The sequence below is a fragment of the Echiichthys vipera genome, assembly GCF_963691815.1.
Source record: "Echiichthys vipera genome assembly, chromosome: 7".
Lineage (NCBI taxonomy): Eukaryota > Metazoa > Chordata > Actinopteri > Perciformes > Trachinidae > Echiichthys > Echiichthys vipera.
This window is the reverse complement of record NC_139832.1, coordinates 5,670,301-5,685,994: the sequence shown is the minus strand read 5'-3', so window position 1 is coordinate 5,685,994 and position 15,694 is coordinate 5,670,301. Positions and strand designations below refer to the sequence as shown.

General features: G+C 41.1%; 1 protein-coding gene across 1 annotated transcript in view; it reads right to left on the bottom strand.

Annotated features, from left to right (window-relative positions):
- Positions 1 to 15,694, bottom strand: part of insc (INSC spindle orientation adaptor protein) — a 53,308-nt gene extending 37,614 nt beyond the window's left edge. The window contains exon 1 of the mRNA XM_083916849.1: positions 15,514 to 15,694. The gene's annotated coding sequence lies outside the window, so the exon portion shown is untranslated. The remainder of the gene's footprint in view (positions 1 to 15,513) is intronic.

Genomic DNA, 15,694 nt, shown 5'->3' with positions numbered 1-15,694 from the left:
AGTTTTATACTGCAGAGTGAGACAGGATGACAGTAAAGTGTTTACCTACATATCAGAGTTTTAGACTGCAGAGTGAGACAGGATGACAGTAAAGTGTTTACCTTCATGTCAGAGTTTTATAAGACACGCTGTGTGCTCGAGTAAAGTTACTCCATACTCCATCTTCTCTCTGCATGTCAGAGTTTTATACCGCAGAGTGGGTCCAATATTTTTTCTTGATAACGATGATAACGAGCTGTCAATCAATACTATTCCAAAGGTAGAGAACTTGTGACGGATTAGTTAAATGACAGTGTAGCACCAGAGATATACTCCCTTTGGATCCCTGAATGCTTGTTTTTGTAGGACCATATGTTTAGGCTAATGAACCACCAGACCTTCATTGTCCACCAACCTCATTGTTTTCTCTCCAATTGCAGAATCACTGGTTAAAAATACATTTCAAGCCCTTTTTTTAATATTCTGTGGTAGAGCAGAATGCCTTTCACAGATCCGGGGGAAAAACCACCGAATGGATACAAAAACTGGTCTGCATAAAACAAAATACCAAACCACTGTGGCTTCACTTGAGTGTTGTGCCCAAAGCAATGAATTTCTCTTGGACAAAAACAGAAAGAAGTCAAACTCTGAGGAAATCGGAAAGAAACAAGCGAAGCCACTCACCATTTTAAGAGGCCAAAACCATCTTGAATTGATGTGATGGAGTTCAGGACGGAGTGAGTCAGGCTGTGTACTCCCGAGTTTAATATCCTTGTTGTTTCAGGAGTGCTTCATTGTGTAACCGATTCCTTATGGTTTGGCTGTATTTCAAAACTGCCAACGTTTAAGTATAAAATGCCTCTTCTCTTGCTGTTCTCCTAACTCACACAGGCTTGTCTCTGGCCTTTAAATACAGTGGACATGTCCTGCATCGGCGACTTGACGGTGCCGTGCTGCTCGTGTCCTGTCATTGAGCTGGAGACTGGGTTCACAGGAGGAGACCGTGGCCACAGTCTCACCACAGAGCTGTCATGTAGGGAGGAAAGCAGAGCAGCGTGGGTACTGTATGGGTGGTAGGGTGGGAACAGGCTGGAAGCAGGCTGTGCTGAGCCTTGGACCCAACATTCCCATCCCACACACAGTGGGCTGGCTCAGAGTGGGCCCTTGTACTAGAGACAGAGAGACCCACACAGGGCAGCAGATTATGCCTGATGTTAACTGCTACTGTCTGAACGTATGATGAGTCAGCTTGTTTCTCATATTTTGCAACACTGCAGCTACTTTAACGTCATCTTACTTACAATCTGGGGTTATTTAACAGTTAGTACAACATAGCACAGCCTTTAGTGAGATGTCTAATAGTTGTTTGACCCATTGAGTATACATCATACACTGCAAGAGATTTATCCCATTAGATGAGCTGCTAAAAGACATTTCAATTGTTCCACAATAGTAGAGCATAGCCTGTTGAGTAGAGTGAGCATCTATATACAGGTTGTGGCACAGGATATAGAGGGACAACAGAATTGGAGGTGCTGCTATTAGACTGAATATATGTCTACAAACAGTAGCCTAGCTTCTGTCAACCATGATCATTCCTGATGTGAGGCATTAAAAACGACAATATTGTGTATACTACAAACTCTGGCACATCTCAAAGTCTAACTTAAGCCAACGTCGCATAAGCTAATGTCACACAAGCTAATGTCACACAAGCTAACGTTGCATAAGCCAAATTCATTGCATATAGGAGTTTATAAACCATGTGGATGATTACCTGGTCCAAATACATGAATTAACAACTTTTCTCATCAATTAGTTTCTTCTATATAAGGTCAAACATTGAGAGGACCTACTTATTCTCTCCAGACACAACAGTTCTCAAGCTCACTATCTCAGTGAGTCTAAATGCAGCACATTCCACAGATAACACTAGCACAGGAAACTTAATTTAGGTTGAGTTATATTTCGCCCAGCTGTCACTGATGCTAACAGAGTTACATGCGTATAATCTTAATAATTTAGATAGTCTGAAGATTTGCAAGTGTTGAAGTCCCATGTAGGTTATTCCCCACGAAGTTTGTGAGTAGGGCTGGATGATATGGCCAAAACCTTTTATTCCGATGTACGCTGGAGATCAAAATTAAAGAGCAAATTATTGATACTTGATTTATTTTGAAAAACTGTTTTTATTTTTTATTGTTCAGAATTTGATAGAATATCTAGGAGTTGGGCATTAGGTGGAACTGCATCAAGACACAAGAAGATTTGGTCCTTGGTCCCCAAATGGAAAGGACTAGTGCAGTGCCTGTTAAAGCCGATAGCTAATGGCATTACCCCAGTTAAGGGAATGAGCGTATTATTAAAGTACCCCTCGTATACATGAGCAGGGGTTGAATGGGAAAATGACGGAGTTACAGTAGGTGGCGCTCCGCCAACATAAAGTTGGAATGAATACAGCTTTTTTCCCAGTTCACATTTGTCAAAATTACAAACGGCTGACTTTTGGACAGAGTTACGACCAAAACGGATCTTCTTGGTAGTAACTTTGCTTGCCATTGTGAAGTCCTCCCTTGGTTTAAAGGTAACACTCTATTATTGTTGGTTTTATTCACATTGTTTTCGGCACCATTGCTTCCTGGTTCTATTTCCGTGTAAAAAGCCGCTGCCTCGGAGTGGGGAGCATGCGCAGACGAGAAACCCGGTAATAATCTGACAACGCTGTTTACAATCGGGGAACTGAAGGAGTTCTCTAGGTGTGTTAACCTGTGTATGAGAACCCCGACTTTACCTAGTTTATGGTGTTTACATGGTGTTTAAGAAACCGCCGTATGCCCTTAACCCGAATATAATCAGGTTTTTAAACTGCATGTAAACGCACTGACTCTGCTTCCTCTGGTCCCGTACAAGCATGTATTAGATTTCTTCAGGGTGTGTAAATCTGACCAAATGAAGCTAATATTTTTTCCCCTTTTAAGGTCAAGCTACACAAATCCATCAACACCTGGGAGTTGTTTGGTACAATTTGTGAGTACAGCCACTACTCAGCACTACTGAGGTTACGGGGGGCCATGTATCTTGCAAAAACCCACTCACATTTTCCAGCCTGTCCAGGGATCTGAAGGACCTTCTGAGCAAACTCTTTGGCCACATGCCAACCCCTCAGGCTACCATCATCAGGAAAGACTGTAAATACAATTACCTTTATTGCACAATAAATCAGTTTGATGAGAATAAAAAAAGGAACCTGCTTCACAAACCTTTGAGAAGGCACAACCTTAAATCCAAAAATGTGTTTGACACACTTTCTGTATGTTTAAATATGTCCTCACAAGAACAATGACTATGGTGAGCTCGGAGACATGCCAGTTTTTTTCTGCAGAAAGAGTATCAACATGTCCAAAGAAACTTCTCAAACTACCCCTACTGTATAATTTACTTTTCTGTTTGCCGTTCTGCAGAATGTGGCTCAATAATACATTGTTGTGCTTCAGCCATCCTCGGATATAGATCTGCCAGATGTGGCATATTAAGCAATGACAATATGAGTGTTTTGGGTGCTTTTTTTCTATAGAAGATGAAAAAATTATGTTTGAAAATCACCTTCTAAGCCTAGAAAAGGTACATGTTTGACTGAGACTTTTCACGTTAATACAATTCTTGAAAAGAGCTGACACTGAAAACATGTTTGCTTTAAAACTAAATAGATTTATACATTAAAAAGGGCTAACAGTTTGAATACATGCAATCAAGTGTGAACTATGTCCAAACTTGATATTTGGGTTCCTTTATACTCAGAAGGACATTTAATATGAGCACTGTATTAAGCTAGCAGCTGCACCTTTGAGTGTTTCCTCTACATCATGTCAAAATACAGATTTCACCTCAATCATTTCTGACACTGAAATCATAGTCAATAGTCAATCACAGTTAACTCCTGACTTCTAATCACTATTTTTCTTTGCCTGCCAGGATGAACCCAATATAAAAAAACAGAACATTACTTTTACAGTACTGTTTACTCATTCTGCGTCATCACGGATGGCTGTTGTGTTTCTTAACTTAAATTTGCATGAAGACACAATACAGTATTTCACACTGTAGCTGTGTGGCTAATGATAGGAAAACAACATCTTGACGTCTCAGGGTGATGGTGACAGGGACTTCAGGAGCATCACAGGCTTAAGTGAGACACACCGTGATGTCAGGGATAAATGTGGAGGAGGATGGAGAGGAAGCTACATTTCCATATATTTTTACATTAGAAAGTGACTGTGCTGTACAGTGTTTGGGAAGGAGATAGTATCGTATGAAATAGTTGAGAAAGAAATGAAGAAGCCGGAAAATGACCAGCATCATCCATACTGTCTCCCTTTACTTCCTCCCAACTCCCCACTGTCTGCTGTCAAGGACCAAAGGCCATTATTTGACCCACTGATCAATCATTTAAGCTAAATGAAGTTCATGTTTAACCAGGTTAGGTCCACCATGGATCCAACTGGAATCCTGGAATTTTTAAATGGCATATAAATTGCCCGTAGGTGTGAATGGTTGTTTGTCTCTGTTCGTCTCTATGTGCCCTGCGATAGACTGGCATCCTGTCCAGGGTGGACCCCGCCTCACGCCTGATGTCAGCTGGGATCGGCTCCAGCCCCCTGCGTCCCCGATAGGGACAAGTGGTTGATGATGAATGAATGAATGAATAAATGCAGACTTCATTTTTAGACTTATTCTGCACAAAATCTGGTTCGCAACAAGGCAACACATATAACAACTAAAAACTGCATTGGACCTTAAATAGTGCCTTTATCCAAAGCACTTACCAGTTTGCCTCTTCATTCATCTGTTCTCACACACGCAGCTACCACGCAGCAGGGGATAAAGTGGATAATTAAGCGCTGCAGTCACACCAAATACAGAGCCAAATAAAGTAGAGCTCTGGGTAAATAGTCTTTCAATTGCTGTGGGAATTCTCTGACTCTGGTGCTGCTGCATACAGTATTGACAAGTGGTCAATGAGTCATCTTCGAGTGTCTTATGGGTGCGTTAACATTTCAACAGTAGCAACAGGAAAGATAGTTGAATTACTGTAGAGAAAGTTTCTACATGGATGGTATGCGGCAGAAATAGTTCCGCAGCTGGTAGTTTTGTGAGATGATAGAAAAGTTAACCTTGGTGGAAAGTATTAGAATGGCTCCTTAATGGATCATTTAAGTCTTCCTGACTTTTTATATCTATTTGGGAACAGGAGAGAGCTGGTTATCGTCCGGCATCTGTCACCTGCCTCGACAGAGAAGACGGACTTGCTTGACATGTGAAAGGCTTCCATAAAAACAGTGTACCTGACAGCAGAACCACCGTTTGGATCCACTGTACTTCTGTCACTCATATTGCACCCATCCACTGTTCCTAGGATGTACGATCAGCAACATCTCACTTTGGCAAAAGAGCAATCAGCCAAGACATAAGACTTCATGGCAAGCATATTTAGAGATCAACTAGAAAAGCCATTTTTCAGCATTTACACATTTTAAAATGTTACCAGTTGTCTCAGCCCCAATGTGATTACACTATCATACAGTACAATGCTTTTCGAGAAATTGTTAGCAGTGCATACAGTAAACACACTCTATAAAACGTTTACAAGAAATTAGGCCTCTTTTGGTTTTGTCTAGCAAGCCATAATTGCCCTGTCGTCTCTGTATGCTCCAGTTTGGGACATGAAAACTTCTTTCCCAACACACTCCTGACAGGACAGACTGAGAAGATTCCCTTGTAAGGCCAAAAAACTGGAGGGATCGGGTCTGGGTGCATTCTTTCCTTTGGCATAATAATATGTAAGCTAAATGCTCTGCCCTCGTGGGGTTTCTAGGCAACCTACGTGAGTGGAGATGAGATCAGACGGGGTCAAGTTGCACACACACACACATGCACACAAACTGTAAAACCATCCCTGGTTTATAATCAGCCACTCTGTTGAATGTCACACTAATAAAAGTGGACAGATCGGTACAACCTATAGCAGTTTCACATCAGCTCCTCCTTCCTAAGACACCCAAGGAGCCTGAGACACATATAATCTCCAAAAAGATGAAATTCAGCTGCATAAATAACTATATTGCTTCACCACAAGTCTGCTAAAGTGAACATATTGTCGTCTTGGTACTTTATAGACACCTATAAAAGTACCCCTAATTCTTATTTCAAGAAAAAAAAACATGATAGCAGCACCATACCTCCTGGGAGTTCAAACCGCTCCAATGTCACGCCAAGAGAAATATCCAAATGCATTTTTAGGTTCACTGTTCCATCGTCTTGTAGCCGGATAAATAATGGGTAGATCAGCCGGGATGAGACAACATCCAGAGCTAACAAAGGTTTATTGAGTGGTAGCTTTAGGAGCAGCTCCAACAGGCCGAGAAGACTGGAACTGGATCCTGGCTCGGTGTGGTTCAGTGAATGGGATCGTGTGGGTACCTGATACTTGTGCAGTGACGGCAAGCAAAACATCAGTAGCTGCTTAATAATGAATGAGCGAGGCCTGCAAGAGGCATACACAGGCACACACATACCACATGGCTAATAGGGAGTCACGCTGACATAATTGGAGACAGGCTGTCAGTGTGGTCAGGTAAAAGTAGGGTATATGTCCATAATCAGTCAGAGCAACTTGACACATGTTGCTTACTAAGTAATCTGTCATCACCCTGCAGCAATCCACTTTACACACAGTGGGCCTCAAGTGTGTTTGTGCTAGTTTATACAGATTCTGTCTAGTCTCGTAAAACTTCCTTTTATACTTTGATTTAGTTTTAGTGCAAAGGCATTGTAAACAATAGAGACTTGAGACATTAAGTGGGACAGAACATCTGAGGGATCAGTCAGTTACAACACATTGGTGTTCAAAATAACAGAATAGATGGGTGTTGTCGTGTATGACTTAATCTTTACCACGCCCACCTCAGAAACAGAATACAGTTGGCTGAGACGCAGTCCTCGTGGCAAAGAAGAGCCGAGCAGCGGCCAGCTCATAGCAACAAAAGTACAAACCACTTTTCCTCCTGTGAAACATCAGCTGAGTCACCGTGGAGCCAAGAAAATATAAACAAACACTGAGGTTAAAACCAGGAGACAGGAGTGCATCAATTAAATCAAATAAAAAAAACGTGTGGTTTGACTGACTGGGCCTTTGTCAAAAGATTAAGTCAATGCAAAGTACCAAACCAAAACTGGAAAGCCAAACGCAACACCCTGAAAAGTTCTGATGCTTTTAAAGACATAACATTGGGGGATTTTTCAAACATGGCAACTCACTAAGGCAGCACTTAGTATCCTCCTGGAGAAACACACACTTAAACTTTGTTAGAGAAAGCAAACGCACCAGGTCAGGATTCACCAGTGTTAACCCTTTAAGTCGGTTTCATGCACACAATTATTCCGGTATAGGCAGGGCCTGTATTACCAAAACATTTTATCTCACCCATAGGATAACTCTTAAAAAGAACTAAAAGTGCCCAGCTAAGAGTGTCCTCTTAAACCTTCTGCACAAAGCTGCTGAGACCAACTAACTAAGGAACTGGGAGAAGTCTTACGCTAAGAGAAAGGGCGGGGCTGACCACGTTGCTATGGATGTCATGCTTCATGAAACTGTGATTGGCTGTTTTGGATCTCTGTCAGCGTAATTTTCTCTATAAATAAAGTAGGAAGTATGTTGCCATCTACAAATAAAATGTAGGCACTAAGTCACCAATTTAGCATGACAAAGAGTCATACAGGCTGCTGACTAGTCAAATATGTGCAGCTAATCGTTAGCTTCTTACGTGTCAAACAGCTCATTAACAATTAGCAGGAATCCATGTAAGACACCTTGAAATCATCAGACTACAATTACCACGGCTGATAGTGAGACGTGCAAATGCAAAACTATACAAAACGGGACCGCCGTTTCTGAAAAAACAGTCCGAACAACGAACATAATACACTTTAAAAAGTTCAGTATCATTAAAGGCTTCTAAAATGTTGACACAATTAAAAGGTTGATTGCCATCAGCAGCCATTTTAGGATTGTTTGTGATTTTCTCTTTAGTGACTTTAGTCCTTTTGAATACTTCTAAGTAGAGGTTCCTAGAAGACACAACCATTTTTTTAAGACTTACTCCTAAATCGGCAAGCTACTTTTAGGTTAAGATATTTTGGGAATGCGGGCTCAGGTTTTTTGGAGTATTGGAAAACTGTGGAATGTCTGTGTCAGAAATGAGTAGCTAACATGTTGCGGTATCAAGACACAGCTGCAACACATCCGACACAGCATGACGGGGGAAATGGGATATTTTGGTCCATGTAACATCATGTGAACGGTCCAGAGAGGATAAAATGCCTGGCACACAGCCCGCTGTCCTTAGAAATTACACATTGGACAATTCTGCACCACGTAATTTATGTCCAATGGCTACGTTTAATGCCAATGCATAAAGTAGCCTGCCTTGCATTTAGAGAGGTGGAAAGTAAAGGTGTGGAAGTCAGGGGGTGGAAAGGCACTTGGTGAATTAATGTAGGAGACCGGGGTTAGCTTCCCATCATAGACCTGCAGTTAATGGGTGCACCATGACCCTAACATGAGCCAAGTGTTTTAGTCGCCATACCCTGGACACATGAACCCTATTATTATGCACAATATTTCCCTAACTTTAACCATACTTTGGTTGCCATATGCTGATATTGCAGAAAGCTTTAATTTTAAAATGTTGGCACTACCAAACAGTAGAACTGATGAAGCCCCCTGGATGAGTGGGAGAACATTGGACTCAGAACATTTCACTCGGTGCCAACAAGAACTCCCAGCTGCTTTAGTGGAAGAGCTCAGGCTGAGTATAAGTTCTTAATACAGAAAGATCCCGCTTCCCTGAATGAGAAAACTCTATAAATGTAACCACTTAACACTTTTATTTTGGAATGTAAAGGTTACAAAGTCCATCAAAAACCTACCTCACTAGAGATTAGTTAAATTACACAAGTTAAGGTCATTTATAGGACCAAAATGTACAATACAAGGACCTGACAGACGTGTGGTAATCTTTACACATTTACTTTGATGTCTCTCTGAAAAGATAAGACAACAGTTTATGTATTTTGGTCTAGGATATTTTTACAACCCTTTCAGGATATTGTGCCAAAGAGATGATGTTTTGATTTCGGTTTGTTTCTCTGTCAGTCGGCAGGATTAAAGAATTGCTAGTCACATATTCATTGTCTTGAATATTGTGGCCAAAGTTTTAAAGTCAGCGATCCATTTTTGAGAAATCACCTTCCAGGTTGGACTTCAGGCTTGTGGCCAAAGCAATCCTTTGAAGCAAATTCCCGACAGCAGCAGGAGCTCTGAACTCTCAGCATCATTGACTGATTTTCTCCTGTCAATCACATGGGAGAATGACGTCGCTGGCATTTATGTCACCCAGCTCCTTCAGTTAGATGGAATGCCTTGGAAATGGCATTGGCCTAGTTACGGCCCATCTTTACATGTCAGAGAGACCAGTCCACTACAAAACATGGGAGTCAAGCACGATCCATACGCTCAATTTATAGCCAGTTGTCTGTCTATCCATCTCCGCCCATGGGCACCTAGGATGTAAATTCATGACCTCATATTCAACGGCAGGAACATAAATAAACCTTGAATGGATACTTGGTTAAGACACCACATGTGGGCTCGTGAGTGACCTGATTTTAGGGGCTATACACAAAATGAGTGAGAAAAAGAGAGCAGAGAGGGAGGGGTGGAGGACATATTAGGAGCAATTCCTCACGAGTCAACTCTACAGCTGTTTGACATTAAGAGGTGGGAGTAAATTAGGTGGGCTGGGTCCGTTTGTGTGGGTTTAGGGGAGAAGGGAAGAGTAAGAATCAGGGGTGGAGGGTAGGTCCATTGCCCAGATCTAAGCAGAGGAACACAGGCACCACTTCAGGGCAGGGTGGAATTTTTCAAGGCGTTTTCCTCCGACTGTTATTCCACCACTGAACTAAAGGCACATGCAGGGAAAATGGGACACACATGGGGTGAATGTGATAAGTAAATATCGGCTGCAAAAATTGCAAAGTATGCAGGAAAAGCTCCATATGTGCCCACACGTGGCACTTCAAAAGGCCATTGCAGTGCTATTTTTTCCACTTTGGGCACAAAAGTAAACACATGTGAGAGTTTTCTGGGTAATTAGGTCTGGAAAACAGTCTGCCATGTCTCATTTGAGATATAGAGAATATGCTGAGAAATGAAAAGTGGGATTTGACAGTGAGATATGCATCGTTTAGAAGGTGCAACACCTACTCTGAGAGAATTATTGCTGTTATTGAACCGTGGTCTCACGAACAATTTCACTTTAACTGAGTTCGATTATTATCACAAGTTAAATCAAACAACAAACAGAAAAATTCCAAAGGAACCAAAGGATTTATTTGTAAAGCATAGAGCCATGTAGTCAAGTAGCCGATTCATTGATTAAACAATCCACAGAAAATGAATTAACTTTTAGATTTTTGAGTCAAAAATGCCCAACATTGTCTTGATTCAACATCCTAAATCTGTGGATGTGCTGCTTTTTTCCATTTGTATCATTGTTGATTAAATATCTTTCGATTTTTGGACAAAAGGAACAATATGAAGATGCTACATTGGCCTTTGAGAAATGTGTGATGTGCATTGTTTCTATATTTTTGACATTTTATAGATTAAAAATTAATTTATCAAGAAAACAATTCTCAAATCAATCAATAATGAAAACACGATTCACAAAATTCTTCTGAAATTAACAGCACTTTTACATTTTCAAACATATCCATGAAACAGACATTAGTGATGGTGTTTTCCAGAAAACCACACCCATAGAGAGAAGTAGTAACTCCTCAAAACTCCCTAAGGTGCTCTAAACAGCATCAAGACTTTTTCACAAGGAGGAGGAGGAAGTGACCTCTCCATCTTCTGTGAATCACACAGCAAACAAAAGCGCTGAAGTACTGAAGCATCCATTCCCTCTCATGATCTCCCCAATGAACCGTAACAAGGGCCACAGAGCAAATACAAAAGTTGAGCAATCACAGAAATGACGGATAAACAGACTGAAGCCAACAAAGCCATGACCTTCCTCCAATTAGCAGATGAAGATGAGAAGAAAAGGCGAGAGCAAAGAAAAGGACGTCAACGCAAAAGAAGCCCCAAGCTGACGCTCTAACTCAACCAGTCTGATATTGATTTATCTCCGAGCCTTGGGTTCCCAGAGTGGCTGCCATATTGGGCCCACCTACGCAAAAATTTATACCGGCACTCTCCTAATTGAGTCTCTACTTTGAAGAAAGAGGCTCCACTGAGTCATGAATGCTATCGCAGTGATGTGTCAACAATTTTATATTAAAGCATGTACACGTGACGCATGTGCAAATTCTAGATTGTGTGATGCAAGAAACATTAAAGTGGGGTTTTCTCATCTATGCTTCAAGCTGTGCTCCAATATTATTTAAAATATATGTCAGAGAAGACTTGGTTTTTGAATTCACCCTTGTTTTCATGGCTGATACCTTTGTGTTAACTATGTATATTGTTATTAGATTTAATTCCTTGGACGAATGAATGTTTAATGTTCAATGTTCAACAGCAGGAGGTTTTTTACACAACTTTCTTTGATCGCACTTGTTTGGAAACCATAAAAACTGCCTCTTTGAATCATGTTGGAGACAAGCAGCTGGCTCCACGTAGAGAAAGATATTGTCTGAACTCCACCGAGGTCAAAGGTCAGCAACTCAAAGGTAGCAGCCCGAGCCACTGTTGTTGTTTTCAGCGTGCAAGTGTAGAAATGAACTACATTTGTCACAGAGGGACTTAGCTTCTATCTCTTTTCTTAATAGCTCTGAAGTTGTATTTTGGTACCAATGAAACAGTGTCTTAAAATGGCACCAATAATTAGTCGGATGCTGGAAATTATACAGTACATGGAAATCATGATATTAGCCTGGAGAGTCATGTAACAAAGGTAGACAGGATCTCACACTGGCTGCAGAGAGTCCTCAGTGCCGTACAGTAGCTTTCAATCAGATGTGGCTGACTATCTGCCAACATTACATCAAATTCATGTATTTTAAATATCATCTGACTGTAAATCTGACTGCATTACACAGTGCTTTCACGTCAAAGGACCTCTCATTCACACACATATCGTTGGCAGCCATGGTAGGTGCCATGCTGGGGCATGTGGGGCTCAGTGTCTTGATCAAGGACACTTCAACACTTGGACAGGATGAGGAGAAATAAAACCATTAACCTGCTCTACTGTCGCTCCTCAACTTTAGCCTTCACTACACTTTGTAGGTTCTTTGCTGTCTGAAGCAAATATCCTCAAAAATCACTTACCCAAAGTTTCTCAAGGTTACCAACTGAGTACCCAGCTCACACTTGTGTAATGTGGTATGTAGTTATCATTGGCTTATTATAGATAATGAATTAAATCCTTACATTTGTTGAATAATATTATAGGTATATTTGAAAAATAGTTTGTTTGTTTTTCCCAGAGGAAAACTCAATTAGTGGGCATCTGGCTCAAAAACTGTTGGAGGACAGAGCTGTGTCTGAAATAGCTTGCGGGGAATGCAAGACTTGTGAACCAAAATGACCCAACCTTAACTCCAACAAGGCCACACAGACACAAAGAGGAGGGGTGGAAAAATAGAAATAAAGACAAAGAAAGAAACTACCTCATCCAGAAGAAAGGAGCTGCTAATGGAGAATGACGGATGCTTGGCAGGGTCCAGCCCCCAGTGTGGGACTGGAATCAACTTGGTACCTATGATTATAGACAGAACTATATATTTTGTCTTTGAATGAGAGAAGTCTTTATGTTGAGCATAAAACCAGTTTAGTATTGAATACACAATGCTTTGGCAGAGGCTCCTCCAAAACCAGACTAGTGTGGAGCCAAGTGCAGCTTCCAACTTTGGCTGTGGTTACAAAGTTCAGTCACACCCTAGTCACCAGACGCTCTCCTAATGTCTCAGACAATAACTGTGACACGCAGACTGAGGAGAGATGATATTTTTACAGCAGAAACTCTTGAGAGAGTCTCTTTCTGTCGAGAGAAAACCTTGTTAGTGACAGCACAGCGATAGCCACACACATGCGGTTCAAGTATAGCGTGCTACGCCCTCAGCTGTTCACCAGGCAGGCCAGAGGAAAATGCACTGCAGAGAGGAACTCTGCTTCTGGATTTATCCCCAACAAGTCATGTATTATTAGATAGAAGTGCTCAACAGATGTTTAGGGGAAGTGGCTGTCATAGGTTGTCATCTGTTGATGGTAAATGAGCTGTTCCAACCGGTTTGAAGCACAGAGCCTTTTCCTTACTGCTGATGCTGAGCTATCATTTGCTTTTAGGAGGGATAAAAGCAGCAATCACGTTAGCTCGCAAAGGTTATTTTATACCAAAATGGGGCCAGTTAGGCTACATCGTAAAACTGTGTGTGACACACCAGTAATCAGTCACCAAATGCAAGGCATGCCAGTGTGCCAGGTGCAAGAAAAGCCAAAGATTAAGAACGGAGCAAGACAATAAAGATGTTTCAGCTACTTCTGGATGTATTCAGTGTTTCTAGCAACTTCAATGTCCCACATCCTCAGAGGATCAGACTCAAAACACAGCTCATTGATTTAAGTCTAGGAGCTGTCGGGATGTTCAAATGGAAAATGAGCAGGTACAGGGCAATCCCGCAAAAAATCTTCACTTAAAATCCACAATTAGCATTATAATATCCCTGCAAGCCTTGCAAAAGAAAAGAGAAAGTAAGGATTAGTAGCTCCTTGAGGCTGTAGCTAAGGCACAGTGGAGGTAAATGCTAACAACAGTATGCTAACACGTTCACAGTGACAATGCAAACATGCTAGTACCGGAAATCTTACTTTAGTGTGACAGCATGCTAACATTAGCTAATTGGCAGTGACCACAAAGTACAGCTGAGGCTGATGGCAATGGCAATATTCAGTCATAAATAAAGTATGGTGGACCAAGCGACTTGGTTTGTCTAAAAATAATGAACAAACACAGGAAGTAGAGGAAATTCATATATTTAGCTCACTAATGGTTTTTCATATAATTATACTGTGACAACATGGCTTACATGGCTTCAGAAGAACTTGAGAGAGAGTAAATAATATAATAGAAAGACATAATGACACACCTCTCTTTAATCTCTAATTGTCTCTCTCTCAAACACACTAATTTCTCAGCCACCACATCACACACTCAGAAGCCTGTAGTAAAGATCGTTGGTAGCTCATCATTATCGTCAGCCTCACTGTAATCTTTGTTGTTTTCTACACTCTGAGCTTCCATCACTCCCACGCAAACCAGATCAGGCTACTCCAAACAGTTATAGCCACGGTGGTGTTCAGCTAAAGCATGACTCAGAACCCAAACATAAAATATTTAGCATTGGCGAAGACCAAAAGCAGAGCTAAAAGAGTGTGAATATTGGACTTATATTCATCTAACTGTGCATTCATTCATGTATGATATCCTGAAAGTCATCTAGAATGAGCACTTCATCTCATCATCTACAGAAGGAGAGTTAACTCTTTCACAAAGTTTGCCATGTTGCACCACCATGTTTCTAAAGTAGCTCAGAACGGACAAACCAAACACCGCCTCTAGAGAGGGACTCTGTGCGTTTTAACGTTACCTGATGGTCATCGTAGGTCCTACTACATGCTTGGAAAGGGAGGGGTGAGTGTTGGTTGCACTCTGCGACCTCACTTCTAGATGTCACTAAATCGTGCATACAGCTGCTTTAAATGGTTAAATTTTCACTAATTTTCAGTTCACTTTGGGATGTTTTTTGATTACATACCCTCCACAATTTAGACAAAATGTGATTATTTTGAAAGTCCTAAAAACTTATTTTACCAAACGTACCTCTAATATGATCACATCATGACAACAATTCCAATGCATTACCTTCAAATTTGATTGTTTTAACACATGGCGTATAATCTGATAGCCTTTAGATTTTGGCAAAGGATTTATTTGAATTCTGGATGCTTTGGCACATGTAAGATGTTGTTGGATGATGTTGTAAAATATAAAATATTCTTAAATTTAACACATAAAATTGTCCAGAGTTATTCATCAACTTTAGAAAATCTTCGAGGTTTCTGTGATTGCAGACTTGGACGATGCTCAAGAACACTTTCATGAGAAAAAGGGCTTTGACAGTTGAGTTGCCACCCATTTTGCAGATGTTTGAAAGCACTGCAAGCACCTTGCACAATAAGAACAGCATCGCTAACTGGAGAGTACTCTCTTGTAATGTCTGTTAACGACTGAACTTCTGTTTATACGTTTATAGTTTTCTCCATGCTCCATGCTTTACAAGTCATGCTTAGATTATCTGAAAAAAAGTTGTTGTTTATACATTTTTTAAAAGTTCATGAAAAGCCTCAAAGTTCCTCTGAGCACTGTTTCCCAGAAGTTGAGATTAGATTGAAGTGGTTGTCAAACTTACCCGGTCAGCGACTGAAAGGTTAAGTGTTCCCAGGAGGGTTCATAGTTGCAGCTCGAGGTTCTTGTCTTCTTCACTGCAAAGCGTCTGTCTCTGTGCTCCCTTTCACTCGCTCTGTCTCCCGTCTTGGAGCCCAGCTGGGCCAACCACCACCAAAGACTGCTGGAGCGGGACTGCTGAGAGA